At 42.9% G+C, this 16,851-nt stretch overlaps 1 protein-coding gene across 6 annotated transcripts in view; it reads left to right on the top strand.

Moving 5' to 3' along the window:
* Positions 1-16,851, top strand: part of OSBPL10 (oxysterol binding protein like 10) — a 383,779-nt gene that overhangs the window by 142,428 nt on the left and 224,500 nt on the right. The gene's annotated exons all lie outside the window — the stretch shown is intronic.

The raw sequence follows: 16,851 nt of genomic DNA, 5'->3' as shown, positions 1-16,851 counted from the left end.
GGGTCTTCGTTGCTGCACGCGGGCTTTCTCTAGTTGCGGCTAGAATGGGGGACTACTCTTCGTTGTGGTGCATGGGCTTCTCATTGCTGTGGCTTCTCTTGTTGTGGAGCACATGCTGTAGGTGCGCGGGCTTCAGTAGTTGTGGCACGTGGGCCCTAGAGCGAGCGGGCTTCAGTAGTTGTGGCTCGCAGGCTCTAGAGCACAGGCTCAGTAGTTGTGGCACACGGGCTTAGTTGCTCCATGGCATGTGGGATCTTCCCAGACCAGGGATTGAACCTGTGTCCCCTGCATTGGCAGGTGGATTCTTGTTTGTTTTTTTTTTTTAGTTTATTTATTTATTTTTGGCTGTGTTGGGTCTTCGTTTCTGTGCGAGGGCTTTCTCTCGTTGTGGCAAGCGGGGGCCACTCTTCATCGCGGTGCGCGGGCCTCTCACTATCGCTGCCTCTCTTGTTGCGGAGCACAGGCTCCAGACGCGCAGGCTCAGTAGTTGCGGCACACGGGCTTAGTTGCTCCGCGGCATGTGGGATCTTCCCAGACCAGGGCTCGAACCCGTGTCCCCTGCATTGGCAGGCAGATTCTCAACCACTGCGCCACCAGGGAAGCCCATGCAGGTGGATTCTTAACCACTGTGCCACCAGGGAAGTCCCTAAAGCTACTTTCTGTTAATTTTGTTTCAGTAAACTTTTTTCATGTCTAATTACATTGATTGGAATCTCCAGATTCATGTTAAAAAATACTGATGATATATTACATTCTTACTTTGAACCTGACTAGAAATCTGTTAGGCATGATGCTTGCTTTCATGTTGAGATAGGGTTTATGATGTTAGAAAATACCTATCTCCATCTTTTTTGTTCTTCTAAGAAAGGATGTTGTGTATTATCAGATGCCTTTTAAGTGCCCGTGGCAATGATGGATGACCTATCATCTAAAAGATTTCTTTTTAATCTTAATTGGATATGAAGGAGGTAAATGAGGTAGTTGAAGGTTGGATGTCTTTGTGATTCTATTGTACAACTCATCTCTCTTATCAAATGGTACCGGTATTTCATAAACACAGACCTGATAATAGATTAATTTTTGAATAGTAATTTTATATTTCTACCTTCTTCCGTCAACACCTTTTGGTACCTTCAAGTCAGACTTCTAGTCTAGATGGAGTTATATGGCCGTAAATGTGCATTCCAGGCATTCTTAGTGGTGCAAGTCTGGGGTAGATGCTAGGGCCTGTATCATCTGAATCAAGAGTAGGGTATTGGGGCGTGGGAAGGGATGGCTCACACAATAATTATTGTCTGGCAGCATGCAGATAAACTTTTAAAAGTCACCTTGATGTATGAGTCATTCCTGAAACTCTCAATTAGTGGGTTTTTTTTTTTTTTTTTTCTCTAGGCAGGTTAAGATAGATGCCAAATGGACAGGATGCTTTGCTTATGTGTTGCCTGTTTTAAAAAAATCAATACCTCTGAATCAAAGTTTTGTAAGGACCTAAGTGCTCATTTTCTGTAGAGTTTTAAATAACGTCTGCAAGTCTCAGTTATTTTTCTTAAAGGTATTTGTGCTTTCCGATAGAAGGTGATTGTTATAAATGTAACTAACCTGATCTCATCCCTTGGGGGTTTCATGACCTTATTTTACTGATTGTGGCTCGTATTTAATTTATTCTCCCTCTTTGTTCCCGTTTTGATCATGCAAACTAGCCTTTTGGGGCTTTTAAAACTTCTTACTCCTTACCTGTGTGTGACTTCCTCCCTGTTCTTGAACAGTGGGCTAGGGGTTGGGGTGGATGAGAGAAACTCCAAGGCATGAACATGCTTAGATGTGAGAATTCACAGGCACAAAGCTCTTTGCCCTGTATTAGTGGAAGAACTCTTTAACCATCCATTCACTCAGCCTCTTACCCAGATAAGGTGTTTCTGGTTAATTACTTCAAACAAGATTTCCAGAAGAGCTGAATTAGAAGAGGCTGCAGATGAAGGCCTGGGCAGGTATGCCAATTGCAGCAGGAATGATGGTTACAGCTTAGTGGGCGACCCTGGAATTAAAACAGGAGAAAACCAGCCATAGGGGGCCGTTTCGTGAAGGGCAAGCCTTCTGTCGCTTTTCAATAGGCTGAGAGGGTTATATTAGTACAGTATTAAAGTAGTTAAGGTGACCCTGGGCATCCAGGAGAAGCAAATTTGACATAGTTTGTTCTGCTTATGAAAGGAGAGAGGTATGCCATGTGTTTTAGACTCAGTTCTTGGGAAAACTTACCGAGCTAGTATTGAAGAGTGCAGATTCCTATTAATAAGGAAACATAGAAGATTTGTTGGTGGCCAAGTTTTTCTTTAGAAATTAATGTTATAAGATTATGTGGTTGAAAATAGCCTCTAAATATTCTGGAGTTTCTGTTACATATAATAGTGGCCTTGGTTCTGATGGTAGTTGAGGAAGTTTCAGATTCACCTTTTGTAAAGAATACAGTTTTAATCTGCTTTAGATCCCAAATGTCAGTGACTCAGGAAGTGTCCAGAATTTGCAGCTTTTATTTCATCTTTGATTTTGTGTATGGTTGAGGAAGTTTCATGTGTGTTATTATTTCTCTTGCTGCCTATGTTCTGTATCATTCCTATGCTGGTTGAATAACCTCTGCTTGAGAGTCATATTCAAAGCACTCTGCGTGACACTATGTATCCACACTGCGCTTCAGGCCAATTTGTGAATCTTCACAGTATGTCTGTGCATTTTTACTTGTCTTATATTACACTAACACCTTGAGTGTGTTGGCTTACTGAAGATGTTTATGGCATATGGGCTAAAAATTTTCATGTCTTTCTATTTATGTCATCCAGAATTTGTAGTAACTTCATGAGGAAGTGAGCTGAAGTTTTAAGTTTATTCCAGGGTTTCTCAGCCTTAGCACTATTGGCATTTGGGGCCTGGATAATTCTTTGTTGTGGGGGCATGATGTGTGTTGTAGGATGTTTAGCAGCATCCCTCTACCCACTAGATGCCAGTAGTATCTCCCCTAGTTATGACAACCAAAAATGTTTCCAGACATTGCAAATATCCCCTGGAAGGCAAAAGTACCCCCAGTTGAGAACCACTGGTTTATGGTATACAAAGAATGGTTTTTGTTATTATAAGAAAATGAATAAACATTTGTTGAGGGCTAAAACTATAGGATAATTCCAGCATAAAGAAGAAACATTCTTCAAAGAAAAACACATAGGTGAATAAGTAAATATAACACTGTGTGATAAAGGCTATCATAGATGTAAAGATAAGGGAGTGGTTACCTCTGCAAGAAAGAGGTCAGAAAACACAAAAAAGTGGGGAGGGGAGATATTTGACTTGGGCCATGAAGGATGAGTAGGAGTTGACCAGAATGAACTTGTAATGTCTTTCACAACAGAGAAGTCATCATGAATAAATGTTAAATGACTCTATGGTCTGCCTTGGGCTATGCTTCTTGTCCTAGCATAGGTATTAATAGCATTCCTTTTACTCTCAAAAATGCTCTAGTTTGAACGATACACGGTCACTCTGGTAAGGACTTGGAGACTTGAAAGCACATGGCCAAATGATGTATTTGAGGTGTAGTGAGTCCTCTAATGTTGTCAGAGTGTAAGTTTCTTTTCCTCCGCTGACTAATATGCTTAAATTCAGCGGGTCGCCACGTCTGATCTGAGGTCGCGTCTCGGAGGGCGCGCACGTGCGCGCGCGCGAGGGTGCCCGCGAGCAGGCGGGAAGGAGAGAGAGAGAGAGCGAGACCTCGCGGCCGAGCCGCGGTCGACCGGCACCCCCCCGACGGCTCCCCTCACCCGCCCGTAGTTTGGGGGTGGAAAGAGATGTAGAGAATGCCTGGAGATGACGTTGGGACCAGATGTGGAGGGTCCTAGAGGGTCTTGTATGCCATATTACGAAGATTGGACTTGCTGCAGACATTCTAGGAACCATTTCAAAGCTTCCACATGAGGGAGTGTGTTAGGAAGACAGCCACAGGGAAGGTAAGCTTTCTGGGCCCTTGAGAAGTTTCGGTTTGATCCATATGGTGTGTGCATCTCCCGAACACTTCCCCTTAGAGAAAATAGTTCCCTGAGAAGTTATTCTTGGCCAAGTTTTGCTTGGTTACATCCAGGTATTTTTACTGAGTCTAAGCTCATACCGCTCGCCGCACGACAGGCCAATAAATCGAGATGCAGGGTGTTGGGGCAAGGAATAGTGACTTTATTTGGAAAGCCAGCAGACGGAGAAGAGGGTAGACTAGTGTCCCAAAGAACCATCTTACCCAAATTAGAATTCAGGCAGCTTTTGTACTGAAAGGGGAAGGGGTGTGGCTGGTTGTTACAACTTCTTAGTGCAGGACTCCTGCTATCCAGGTAGGTCTGGTCACAGTGTTCCTGTAAACCACCACCAAGATAAATGTTATTCTCTGTTCTGCAACTTCTTATCTCTGTGTGAATGGAAAAGCCTGGGAGGCAGAGCCTTGAGAAAGGGCTGTCCCATATATTTCAGGCTATACGCAACATTCTTTTACAAAAGGTGCAGAGCCAGCATGACTAAGTACAGACAACAGAGCCCAAAGTTTAGAGCTAAAGGAATAGGTCCAATATGGAGTCAGGTTTGTTCTTCTCTGTTACAGTACCGTTTGCAATTGTGTGACTTTCAGCTGAGTTTCTTTAAGAAATAAGGAGACTTTCAGAGGATTCATGTAGATTTTCTTCCTGACTTATGAATGAAAAAAGTTTGGGTCTGTTCCTGAAATTTGAATGGATGGCAGCTATTTGAGAGAGAGAGAATGAATTATCTAATTCAGTAGTTGGCAGAGTACATCCTGTGTGTCAAATCTAGCCTGCTGCTTGTTGTTATGTAAAGTTTTACTGGAACAGAGCCCCGGCCATTCATTATTATTGTCTACGGCCGTTGAGTGCTCCAAAGGCAGTGAGTAGTTGTCACAGATGCCCTACAGCCTGCAATGCCTGAAGTGAATAAGATAACTTTTCTCATAAAATCACTAAATCACTCAGGTATTTTTCCCATCTTCACTCTGGCAAAGATAATTTCCAAATGGACTAAATTATGCTGTTTTTAGTACATGTACTTGTTCCAAGTGAGGCTTGTGTTTTCAGTCTCGCGGTAGAAATGGTGTTACCCAGGATTTTACCTGAGGGAGCCGTAATGCTCTAGAACTTGGCTTTTCTGTCTTCCAGGAAGTCTTGAATGTACTCACTGGATCCGTTACTGATCTCACGGGGACATGCTGACGGGCTAAGTGCGTGGTGGGGCTCACTCCATCCTGGGTGTCTGTAACACTGCTGCCCTGTTGGCTGTGGAGCGTGTCTGGCAGCTTTTTCCAACTCCAGAGTCAAAGCCATAAAGGACAAATATATTTCACACTTTAAGTTTTTTTTTCAAGTTTTTTTTTTTGTAGAGAAAAGTGTTGTTTTACATGAATTTGTATGTTGGAGAATATTTTTAGCTTTTAAAAATACAGGAGGAAAAAGAGGTAGTGTTTGGTCGGCCTAGTGCATTTCCTCCTCATAATTTTCTGGTCTCCCCTCATTTTAATGGCCATGTTTGTTTATTGCCTTTCAGAGTGACTCTTGCATTCTGACTCGTGACAAGCTGCATACTGGTGTGGGTAGAAACAGGACCTTTGGCGAGACAGCCAGGGACAGCCAGCTATTAGCCAGAGACAGTGTTAATTAACCAGAATTGGTGGCCTCCTGCCCCCTTTCCAAAATCAGATTGGATAGCTTGGCTTTTTGTGGAATTTGGCTGCTTGCCTTCAAGGATTCTCCAATAAAAAGAGAATGGTTACCCTAGGAAACCAGTTCACATAAATGAAGAGTGCTTTTTAGTCCTTTATGGTCCTTGCCCCTGTTCTTTTTTTGTGAAGTGTTCACACAAGGGTTTCCTTCATCTCTCATTTGCTCCTTTAAAGCCCCAAGTGATTTTTATACCCTGTGAACCCCTGACATTAACTGCTTGAGATTTTTCTGGAAATTCCTGGTGTCACTTAAAATAGCTTCTGTTCTGTGCTGTAGAAAGTTCTTGTTGCCAATTGCCGGTAGCTACATCTTTGAGTTAAAGAGGTTTGGCTGGATTTGGGTGCATTTGTGAGATGAAGAATTTCACCCCAAGGGAATTCCCTGGCAGTCCAGGGGTTAGGACTCTGCACTTTCACTGCCGAGGACACGGGTTCGATCCCTGGTCGGGGAGCTAAGATCCTGAGGCTTGCGCCAAAAATTTAACAAAACAAAACAAAAAAACCTTAAGCATTTAAAAAAAAAAAAAAAGCATCCCATCCCAGCAAGATGGAGCCACACGTGAAGCCAGCTGGGCTGGGGACCAGGTCACTGTTACCACTGAACACTGACACCCCAGATCCTTGGTCTGACTCTTCTCTTTCCTCCCACTTTTAAAAAATTAATAGACTTTTTTAAGAACAGTTTTGGGTTTACAGAAGAATTAAGCAGCTAGTACAGAGAGTTCCTGTATATTCCCCATGCCACCCACACAACGTCTCTGCAATTAACATCCTACATTAATGTGGTACATTTGTTACAATTAATGAACCAGTATTGACACTTTTTTTTTTTTTTTTTTTGGCCGTGCTGTGCAGCAGGCAGGATCTTAGTTCCCCAACCAGGGATCGAACACATGCCCCCTGCAGTAGAAGCTTGGAGTCCTAACCACTGGACCGCCAGGGAAGTCCCCTCGACACCTTATTATTAACTAAAGTATATAGTTTGTTCAGATTTCTTTTTTTTTTACCTAATGTCCTTTTTCTGCTCCAGAATCCCACCCTGGATACCACATTTCATTTACCAGTCTTGTCTTGATTGTGACAGTTTCTTCGACTTTTTTGTTTTTGACAACTTTGACAATTCTGAGCAGTGCCAGTCAGGTATATCGTAGGATGCCTCGTGTTGGAATTTGTTTGATGTTTTTCTCACGATTAGACTGCGGTGATGGGTTTGGGGAGGAAGAGCACAAAGATAAAGAGCCGTTTTCATCCCATCATAACAAGGGTACATGTATCAACACGATTCATGACTGTTGCCGTTAACTTTGATTGCCTGGTTGGAAAGTAGTGATTGTCAGCTCTCTCCACTGTGAAGCTTCTCTTTCCCCCGCCCTTTTCATGCTGTGCTCTTTGGAAGGAAGTCACTATGTGCAGCCCACGCTTAAGGAGTGGAGAGTTATGCTCTACTTCCCTGGAGGAAGAGTATTTACATAATTTATTTAAAATTCTTGTGCATGGAAGATTTGTCTGTTCGCCTCCATTTAATCATTTATTCATATCAGTGTGGAATCATGGGTATTTACTTTTAACTTTGGGTTATGGTCCAATATTACTTTATTTTGTTGCTAAAATTGTTCTAACTTTGACCATTGGAAGTTCTTTCAGTTGGCTTCTTTGTCATTTTGACATGCCCCTATCCTTGTGGCCTTTTTATTTGTTTGTTTTTGAGCGCTTCCTTCTTTCTGGCACTGCAAGACCCTCCAGGCTCCTCTTGTGTATTTCCTGCCCCAGTCCTAGCATCAGCCATTTTTCCAAGGAGCTCTGGTTCCTTTTATTGGAGAATGGTGTTAGAAACCAAGATCTGGGTGTTAGGTGTGCTTGTTGCTGATGGGGTGTCATTTCTCTTAGCACCTCTCAGCTGACAGAGGAAAAAAAAATGTGTGTGTATACTAAGCCGCACGTGTGTGTGTATATATGTGTAAACTTCTGTATCTATACATGAGTTTAACTCATTTTTAACATTACTGATATCTCCAACTCTAATCCATTACCATATGGATCATTCTAGACTCCTCCTCTTGTTTATCTGTAAACCCCCAGTTCAACAGTGAGAAACTTGGATTTTACCTTCTGACGTCCATTTACTTAATTGTTCAATTCCATTGTACATGTATAGTAGTATCAGAATTGTTAACTAATAACCCCGTGGGAAACAACTTTATCAAGGAGAATAAGTGCTTGGGTGTAGTTTCTTTTGCCTTTAGTCTGACAAATTCCACTCATTTCCAAAGTTACTTAGGTCAGCACTTCTCCCCACTCCCTTCAGTGAGGTTGTTTCATACATTTGTAATACAGTTAGATTCTCTTGTCACAGTCTGAATTCTTTCCTGAAATCCCCGACCTCCTAATTTCTTTCTTAATCTGCATACATCAGGGTTCACTGTTTGTGTTGTACATTCTATGGGTTTTGACAAATGCATGCCATATCCACCATTATAGCATCATACAGAATACTTTCACCACCCTGAAATGCCCTATGCTCCACCTATTTATTTCTCCACTTTTCCCCCCAGACCATTGACAACCACTGATCTGTTTGCTTTCTCTACAGTTTTACCTTTTCCTCCTTCCATTTAAAAAATTCTTTACATGGGAATTCCCTGGCGGTCCAGTGGTTAGGACTCTGCACTTTCACTGCCGAGGGCCCGGGTTCAATCCTTGGTCGGGGAACTAAGATCCCACAAGCCACACAGCGTGACCAAAACAAACAAACAAACAACTTCCCTCTTTACGTTTGACTCTCTGAAGTAAGTTTCCACTGAGAATGACCAGCCATTCAGAGCTTATGGTCATTATTCTGCTGCTCTGGGAGGTTCAGGAAGGTGGACCTCTCTTTGGAATAAAGGAGATGATAATTATGATAGTGTGTTGGAGGGGAGGGGAAGGATAAATTAGGAGTTTGGGATTAACAGATACACACTACTATATATAAAATAGATAAACAACGAGGACCTACTGTATAGCACAGGGAACTCTACTCAATATTTTGTAATAACTTATAAGGAAAAAGAACCTGAAAAAGAATAGATAGATAGATAGATAGATAGATATAGATGTATGACTGAATCACTGTGCTGTACACCTGAAACATTGTAAATCAACTATACTTTAATTAAAAAAAAAAGAAACCACCAAAAAAAAAAAGAAAGTGTGTTCGTTCAGACTTTCTGCACAGCCTGGTTTGGGGGGCAGTGCTGCCCTGCCTGTGTCTACAGCCTTGTTTTCCCCAGCCCAGGACAGGAATCCCCATTGGAGACACATTCCGGAAGCCATTCCTCCTTCTTTGTGGATTGCCTCCCACGAACACTTGTTTATTCCCCTCTCTTAGACATTTTAAATTGCAGAGATGGGCAATCAAGGTGGGTTCTTGCTGGAACTCTACAAGGTGCCCCCTCAGGAGCTGGAACAGTTATGTTCATCTCTGGAGAAACAGAGATTAGAATCAGAGAGAGAGGGGACACTTCCTCTCTGTTGTCTGGATTTCCAGTCTTTGCTTCCAGGGCCTTCCTAAGGCCTGGCCACCTCCCTTGGCTTCTATGAGATACGTTGAACCCCCTTAGTAAGTCACCCCTGGGTTTGCTGAAGCAAGTTCAAATTAGTTTCTGTTATTTGCAGTGAACGAGCCCTACTGAAGTGATCTGTGTTTCAGTTTGGTCTTTTCCTCTGCCAGGTGCCATTCTGAATGTGTTTGATGTGTCAGACTTACATTGATACTAAACTGTTATAAAAGCCCTAGTGGAAATCTGTGTAGAGGCAAAGGAGGGGATGGTTGAGGTTCTCTAGGGGCAGCAGGACAGAGCTCAGGACAGAGGTGGGTCTGTCAGGTGGGCAGGGCAGGGCATTCCATGTAGAAGGTGCGGTCTGAGCAGAGGCCTGGAGTTGGGGAGTGGAGTCATCTCAGGAGTTGCAATAGATTTATCGAAATCTAAATATTACAGTAAAAGAGATAGCTTTAACAACATATATTTAGTCCATGTATTTCTTAATGGGAGTTGAGGCTTACAATAAAAACATGTATTAAACAAGCACAGTAAGTCAGAAAGACAAATACCATATGATGTCACTTATATGTGGAATCTAAAATATGACACCGGGGGAACTTCTCTGACAGTCCAGTGGTAAAGAATCCGCCTTCCAATGCAGGGGGCGCGGGTTTGATCCCTGGTCGGGGAACTAAGATCTCACATGCCACGGGGCAACGAACCCCGTGTGCCACAACTACAGAGCTCGAGCGCCTCAACTAGAGAGGCCGCGTGCCACAAACTACAGAGCCCACGTGCTCTGGAGCCTGCACGCCACAACTAGAGAAGAGAAAACCCGCACACCACAACTACAGAGAAGCCTGCATGCCGCAACAGAGAGCCTATGTGCTTCAACGAAAGATCCCATGTGCCTCAGTGAAGATCCCGTGTGCTGCAACTAAGACCCAATGCGGCCAAAAAAAAAAAAGATAAATAAAAAAATATGACACAGGGACTTCCCTGGTGGTCCAGTGGTTAACAGTCTGCTTTCCAATGTAGGGGATGCAGGTTCGATCCCTGGTGGGGGAACTAAGAGAGCCTGCAGGCTCTGGAGCCCGTGTGCCACAACTAGAGACCCTGTGCGCTGCAACTACTGAGCCTACACACTCTGGAGCGCACGCGCCACAACTAGAAAAGCCTGCGGGCTGCAATGAAGAGCCCGTGCACCTCAGCAAAGACCCAGTGCAGCCAAAAATAAATAAAAATAAAAACAAACAAACAAAATATGACACAAATGAACCTATCTATGAAACAGAAACAGACTCACAGACATAGAGAACAGATTTGTAGTTGCCAAGAGGGAGGGGGTTGGGAGAGGGTTGGATTGGAAGTTTGGGATTAGAAGATGCAAACTAGTATATATAGGGTGGATAAACAACAAGGTCCTACTGTATAGCATAGGGAACTATATTCGATATCCTGTGATAAACCATAATAGAAAAGATTTTGAAAAAGAATTTTAAAATATTTATTAAACAGAAGAGTTAAAATTAAGATGGAAACAGCGAGATAGGTGGCCATTTTTAGGGAAGGGCCAGGTGGTTGAGTCAACCCAATTGGGTTCTTCAGCAGGAACACGAAAACCCACTGATCTTGGTTTGGCTAATTGGAAAGAGGAAGGGAGATTAACAGGTGCCTGAGAAGTAATTAATCACAGATTTGTAAAGCTTTTATGTTGGGGCAGTGGGGGGAGGGAAGGTGATTGTGAAAGTGTCCACTTCAGTCTTTTAAGAGTACTGAGTGGAGGGCTTCCCTGGTGGTGCAGTGGTTGAGAATCTGCCTGCCAATGCAGGGGACACGGGTTTGAGCCCTGGTCGGGGAAGATCCCACATGCCGTGGAGCAACTAGGCCCGTGAGCCACAACTACTGAGCCTGCGCGTCTGGAGCCTGTGCCCCACAACAAGAGAGGCCACGACAGTGAGAGGCCCGCGCCCGCGACAGTGAGAGGCCCACGCACCGCGATGAAGAGTGGCCCCCGCTCGCCACAACTAGAGAAAGCACTCACACACAAACGAAAACCCAACACAGCCAAAAATAAATAAATAGATTAAAAAAAAAAAAAAAAGAGTACTGAGTGGAACAAATATTTACATTTTTATTGTGCTTATTAACATGATCCGTGGTGAGTGGTGGACTCTGGGAAATGATCATTTTAGGGGATGGTGGTAAAAAATTGACTGTGAGTCAATTTAGAGGGAGGTTGGTTTTTTTTTTTTTTTTAATTAATTAATTTATTTTTGGCTGTGTTGGGTCTTCGTTGCTGTGCATGGGCTTTCTCTAGTTGCGGTGAGCGGGAGCTACTCTTCGTTGTGGTGCCCGGGCTTCTCATTGCGGTGGCTTCTCTTGTTGCGGAGCACGGGCTCTAGGCGCGCGGGCTTCAGTAGTTGTGGCTCGTGGGCTCTAGAGCGTAGGCTCAGTGGTTGTGGCGCACGGGCTCAGTTGCTCCGCGGCACGTGGGATCCTCCCCGATCAGGGCTCGAACCCGTGTCTCCTGCATCGGCAGGCGGATTCTCAACCACTGCGCCACCAGGGAAGCCCCGGGAGGTTGGTTTCTCAAGAAAGTGTAGGATATCTCACTTCTGCTCTGCTCACGAAAACAGAGGCATCATAATGTCTGTAGGAGACCTCTTGTCACACTTGACCCCTCTGATTTTAGAGGCAGGGGGCTGGCCACTCACTCTAAAACCTGCCAGATGCACCAGCCAGGAAGAAAAACCAAGAAGGAACATTTTATGGTTACTCTAAAATTGAGGAAATATGTTTTTGCATGTTGACTAACTTCGAAACGTTCTAGAATGTAGGCCCTCTGAGTAGAACTGAGTATCTATCAATGTGTGTTTTAGACTTTTTGATAGAATTTGAACCAAGGCATTGAGAGTAAATAAATACTTACTGTGCATTATTTATTGACTTACTAGAGACAGTGCTGGATCCATGGTAAGGAGATTTTTTTCCAGCTTAATGAGATGTAACTGACAGACATGTAATGTTGTATAAGTTTCAGGTGTAAGATGTGATGATTTGATACACTTATATATTGCAAAATAATTGCCACAATAAGGTTAGTCAACACATCGATCACTTCACATAATTACTGTGTGTGTGTGTGTTTGTGTGTGAACAGTTAAGATTTGCTCTCAGCAACTTTCAAGTATGTGATACAGTATTGTTAACTATAGTCGCCATGCTGTACATTAGATCCTCAGAACTTATTCATCTTATAACTGGAAGTTTGTACTTGAGGTATAAACTTGTACTTGTGGGATTTGACCAGCATTCCACATTCTTCCACACCCTAGCCCTTGGCGACCACCAATCTACTCTCTGTTTCTATGAGTTTGGCTTTTTTAGTTTCCACGTATAAATGAGATCATGTAGATTTGTCTTTGTCTGACTTACTTCACTTAGCATAATGCCCTCAAGGTCCCTCTGTGCTGAGGGGATGCTGTGAGGTCGGTCACCAGAGAATTTGAGGACAGGAGTTGGGAGGGGAGAGGGTGTGGTTGGAATAACTGCAGAGCAGGGCAAGTCTTATTCATGATAATTTTTACCCTGTTCTCATCCAACAACAATTTATTAAATGCTGTGTTCAAAACACTGTGTTGGGTGCAGGTGCGCATACAGTAGAAAACACAACAGACACTTCCCTGAATACAGGAAGCGTAGATTCTAGTGCAGTGCTGTCCAATAGAATCTTCTGCAATGATGGAAATGACCCATAGGTACGCTGTTCAGTACGGTAGCCCGTAACCATGCTGTGGGTATTGAGGAGCTTTAAATTTTATTTAATTTTAATCAATTTAGCCACATGTGAGTAGTGGCCACTTAGATAGCATAATGGATCAAGTAGATTCTAGTAATCTTCCTATTTCAACTGCCTCATTCTAGGAAACTAGAAAAATTTAGTTTTTTGTCTTTTCTTTTGTTGATGTGGTGTATCACATTGATTGATTTGCGTACGTTCAACCATCCTTCTGAACTTGGGATGAATCCAACTTGGTTGTGGTATATGGTCTTTTTTATGTGTTGTTGGATTCGGTTTGCTAATATTTTTTTGAGAATTTTTGCATCTATATTCATCAAGGATATTGGCCTGTAATTTTCTTTTTTGGTGGTGTCTTTGTCTGGTTTTGGTATAGAAAAATTTGATACCAAGGACTAGAGTCCCAGGCTCAAATAATCCCACATATGGGGAAATGAGAATCCCATCTTGGATATATTTTTGCTATGAAATTTCCCAGAGCAAGTTCCATGGAACACTAGTCCCATGAGATATATTGCCCACCCCCCCCAAAAAACTTACTATGGTTTGTAAGTTTGGAAAACACTGCCTGCTGGATATCCTTGTAGGGCTGCACAACAAACACAAGCATATTTATAGACTCTGATAAGTCATACAGTAGAGAAACTGATGCTTGGTTCAGTTTCGCTTTAGCTGAGTTTTTCAAACTTAGCTGATGATAGCACCTTTTTATTCACTGACACCTAGCAACACACAGAACACTTTGGCAACTGAGCTTGGTTTAGGACTGGCTTAAAAACAAAAGGAAGAAATGGCTGTAGTTTTGTCATAGACTGAATGTGTCCCCTTTCCTCCCTCTCCCAATTCATATGTTGAAGCCTAATCCCAATGTGATGGTATTAAAAGGTGGAGCCTTTGATAGGGTAATTAGGTCACGAGGGTAGAGCCCTCCTGAATGGGATTAGTGCTCTTGTATAGAGACCTCAGACAGCTCCCTCGCCCCTTCTACCTTGGCAGGACTCAGCAAAAAGCTGTCTGTGAACCAGGATGTGGGCTCTCACCAGACACTGAATCTGCTGCACCTTGACTTTGGACTCCCAGCCTCCAGAACTGTGAGAGAGAAATGTCTGTTGTTTATAAGCCACCCAGTCTGTGGTATTCTTTTATAGCAGCCTGAACGGAATAAGAGAAGTCTCTGCTTCATTCTTAATTTTCCAAGTATATGAGAATCGTTCCATTCCTCTAGATTTTGGTGGGTAGAAATATGACAGGGTCTGGGGCATAGAACTGCATGGTACACATTTGGGTGCTGAATGATTGCTTCTTGTCTAGAACAACTAAACTCTTCAGAGTTTTATGTATATAAATGTTGTCTAGTCAGTTTACTAAGTTTTCTAAGCTAGGTTGTGGTCTAAGATAGCCTGAATTTATACATGCACAGAGAGATTGAACTGTTTGATTTTCCTTTTCTATTTATTTGTTTTTATAAAATTTGTACTCCTGCGGCCATTTCCACCTTCTGACTTGGTTTACAAAGGCCTGTATGGACTCCATGGCTGTTGTTTAAGTCCCCTGATCTACTTGGTTGTAAATTAGAAGCACATAGTCTAGGATATATTAACCCATATGGTATTAACAAAATTCTGGTTGGATTGAAGTGTACATCAGTTGTCACTCACTATTTTTAAATTTTATTTAATTTACTTAAAATTTTTTTAAAAATTGGGATATAGTTGTTCTACAATGTTGTGTTAGTTTCTACTGTACAGCAAGTGGAGTTCCCTGTGCTCTACAGCAGGTTCTCATTAGTTAACTATTTTATACATATTAGTTAATGTATATATGTCAATCCCAGTCTCCCAATTCATCCCACCCCCCCTTTCCCCCCTTGGTGTCCATACGTTTCTTCTCTACGTCTGTGTCTCTATTTCTGCCTTGCAAACAGGTTCATCTGTACCATTTTTCTAGATTCCATATGTATGCGTTAATATACGATATTTGTTTTTCTCTTTCCGACTTACTTCACTCTGTATGACAATCTCTAGGTCCATCCACGTCTCTGCAAATGACCCAGTTTCATTCCTTTTTATGGCTGAGTAATATTCCGTTGTTTATATGTACCACATCTTCTTTATCTATTTGTCTGTCGATGGACACTTAGGTTGCTTCTATGCCTTGGCTGTTGTGAATAGTGCTGCAAATGAACGTTGGGGCGCGTGTATCTTTAGAATTAGAGTTTCCTCTGGATATGTGCCCAGGAGTGGGATGGCTGGATCATATGGTAACTCTATTTTTAGTTTTTTAAGGAACCTCAATAGTGTTCTCCATAGTGGCTGCACCAATTTACATTTGTCTGTGGGTATTTTTGTGCTCCATTAACAGAGTTGAGTAGTTAAGGCAGAGACTCTGTGGCCCACTGAGCTTAAAATATTTACTTTTGGGACCTTTCCAGAAAAAGTTTGCAACTCCTGTTCTAGGGCCTCTGCCATTGGCCCTGAGTGTCAGCTGTGAGTGTCCTTACAGATCTGAAGGCTGAAGCAGGCGGGGCATTAGCCGAGTTCCCTGTGGGTGTTGCATTTAATATGAACCCTGCTTTGGTGTCCTGAAAGGCTGTACCATTGTGATGCAAAGAATCAAAGTAACAGCCCAAGTGTGGCAGACCTTGAAATAATCTTTGATTAAGGAGAACATTTTATTCTGGTCTGTGTTTGAAATAAGGGCCTGCTGGCTTACAGAATGGTTGGAATAAAGGAAATAGGGGCCCTTTAATTTATGAAGTGGATTAAATTGAAGTGGAAGGTAAAAGAAGCATGCTATAAATATTGGTAAGGCTTGGGAGACTTAGGGATGCAGTTGACCAGAAATTGCTGGGTACCACAGTGGCGCTGCTGAGTCAGTGAGTCACTGTAGGAATGTCATTTGCATTTTTTCGCTAATGAAATAATTTGCTGAGAGGAGGTGATTTAGTGAGCAGTCCCCCTCCCCTCTCCTTTTTTATTTTTAACCTTGAGCTGCACCAGCCATAGCTTCCATTAGCCACAAGAGTCATCGAGTTAATGGAATCTTTTATTTTCCATTATCTTGTTCTCTTTCCCAGGACTAATCTCCAGGTGCCTCAGAAACAGCCTCAGAAAACAATGCACAAGACCAGAAAGCAAATCAGGAGGGTGTTCTGGGTGAACGCCGACATATTTCCCTTGGTAGAGAACACTGGTTAGAAACTAGAGGTCTTGGTGATAAGAGGATGTATGCCTTTAGTATAAAGGAGAGTGACTGTAGAAACAAAGCTTTGAGAGACCACCAGAGGCCAGGCCCTGCCACCTGAGGAGGCCACATGAGCCCTCAGGTTACTTTCTTCATCAACCTCTAGGGAGGGTTCCCGTAGCTCGGTCTATAAAAACGAAAATTAACATTATTAAGAATCCTGATGCTATTGTTGGAGGATGGAAGGAGTGAAAAATGCCCTCTGAACTGGGAAGGTATCTTGAGATGGAAAAATGAGGCAGGCAGCTCCATGTAATCAATGGACCAGTTTATTAGAGGGTAACTTACAGGAGCGGAATCGGGCAGACAGTGACCCAGAAGTGTTTGCAGCTGCACTCCACACCTCCGAGGGGACATTGGGACAGTTTTATAGTTAACCTAGGGTATGGGGGTGGGTGCTCGGAAACAGGATGTACCTTCCTAAGTCAAGTTTATGAATGGGTAACTGGTTTCGTGGGTGCAGGCAATGTCAGCGAAGGTCTTCATCATTGTTTGGGGACTAACAGAGCATGGAGGCCACCTGGTCCTAA

This window comes from Eubalaena glacialis, chromosome 7 (genome assembly GCF_028564815.1).
Source record: "Eubalaena glacialis isolate mEubGla1 chromosome 7, mEubGla1.1.hap2.+ XY, whole genome shotgun sequence".
In the NCBI taxonomy this organism is placed as follows: Eukaryota; Metazoa; Chordata; class Mammalia; order Artiodactyla; family Balaenidae; genus Eubalaena; species Eubalaena glacialis.
This window is presented reverse-complemented; position numbering and strand designations above follow the sequence as displayed.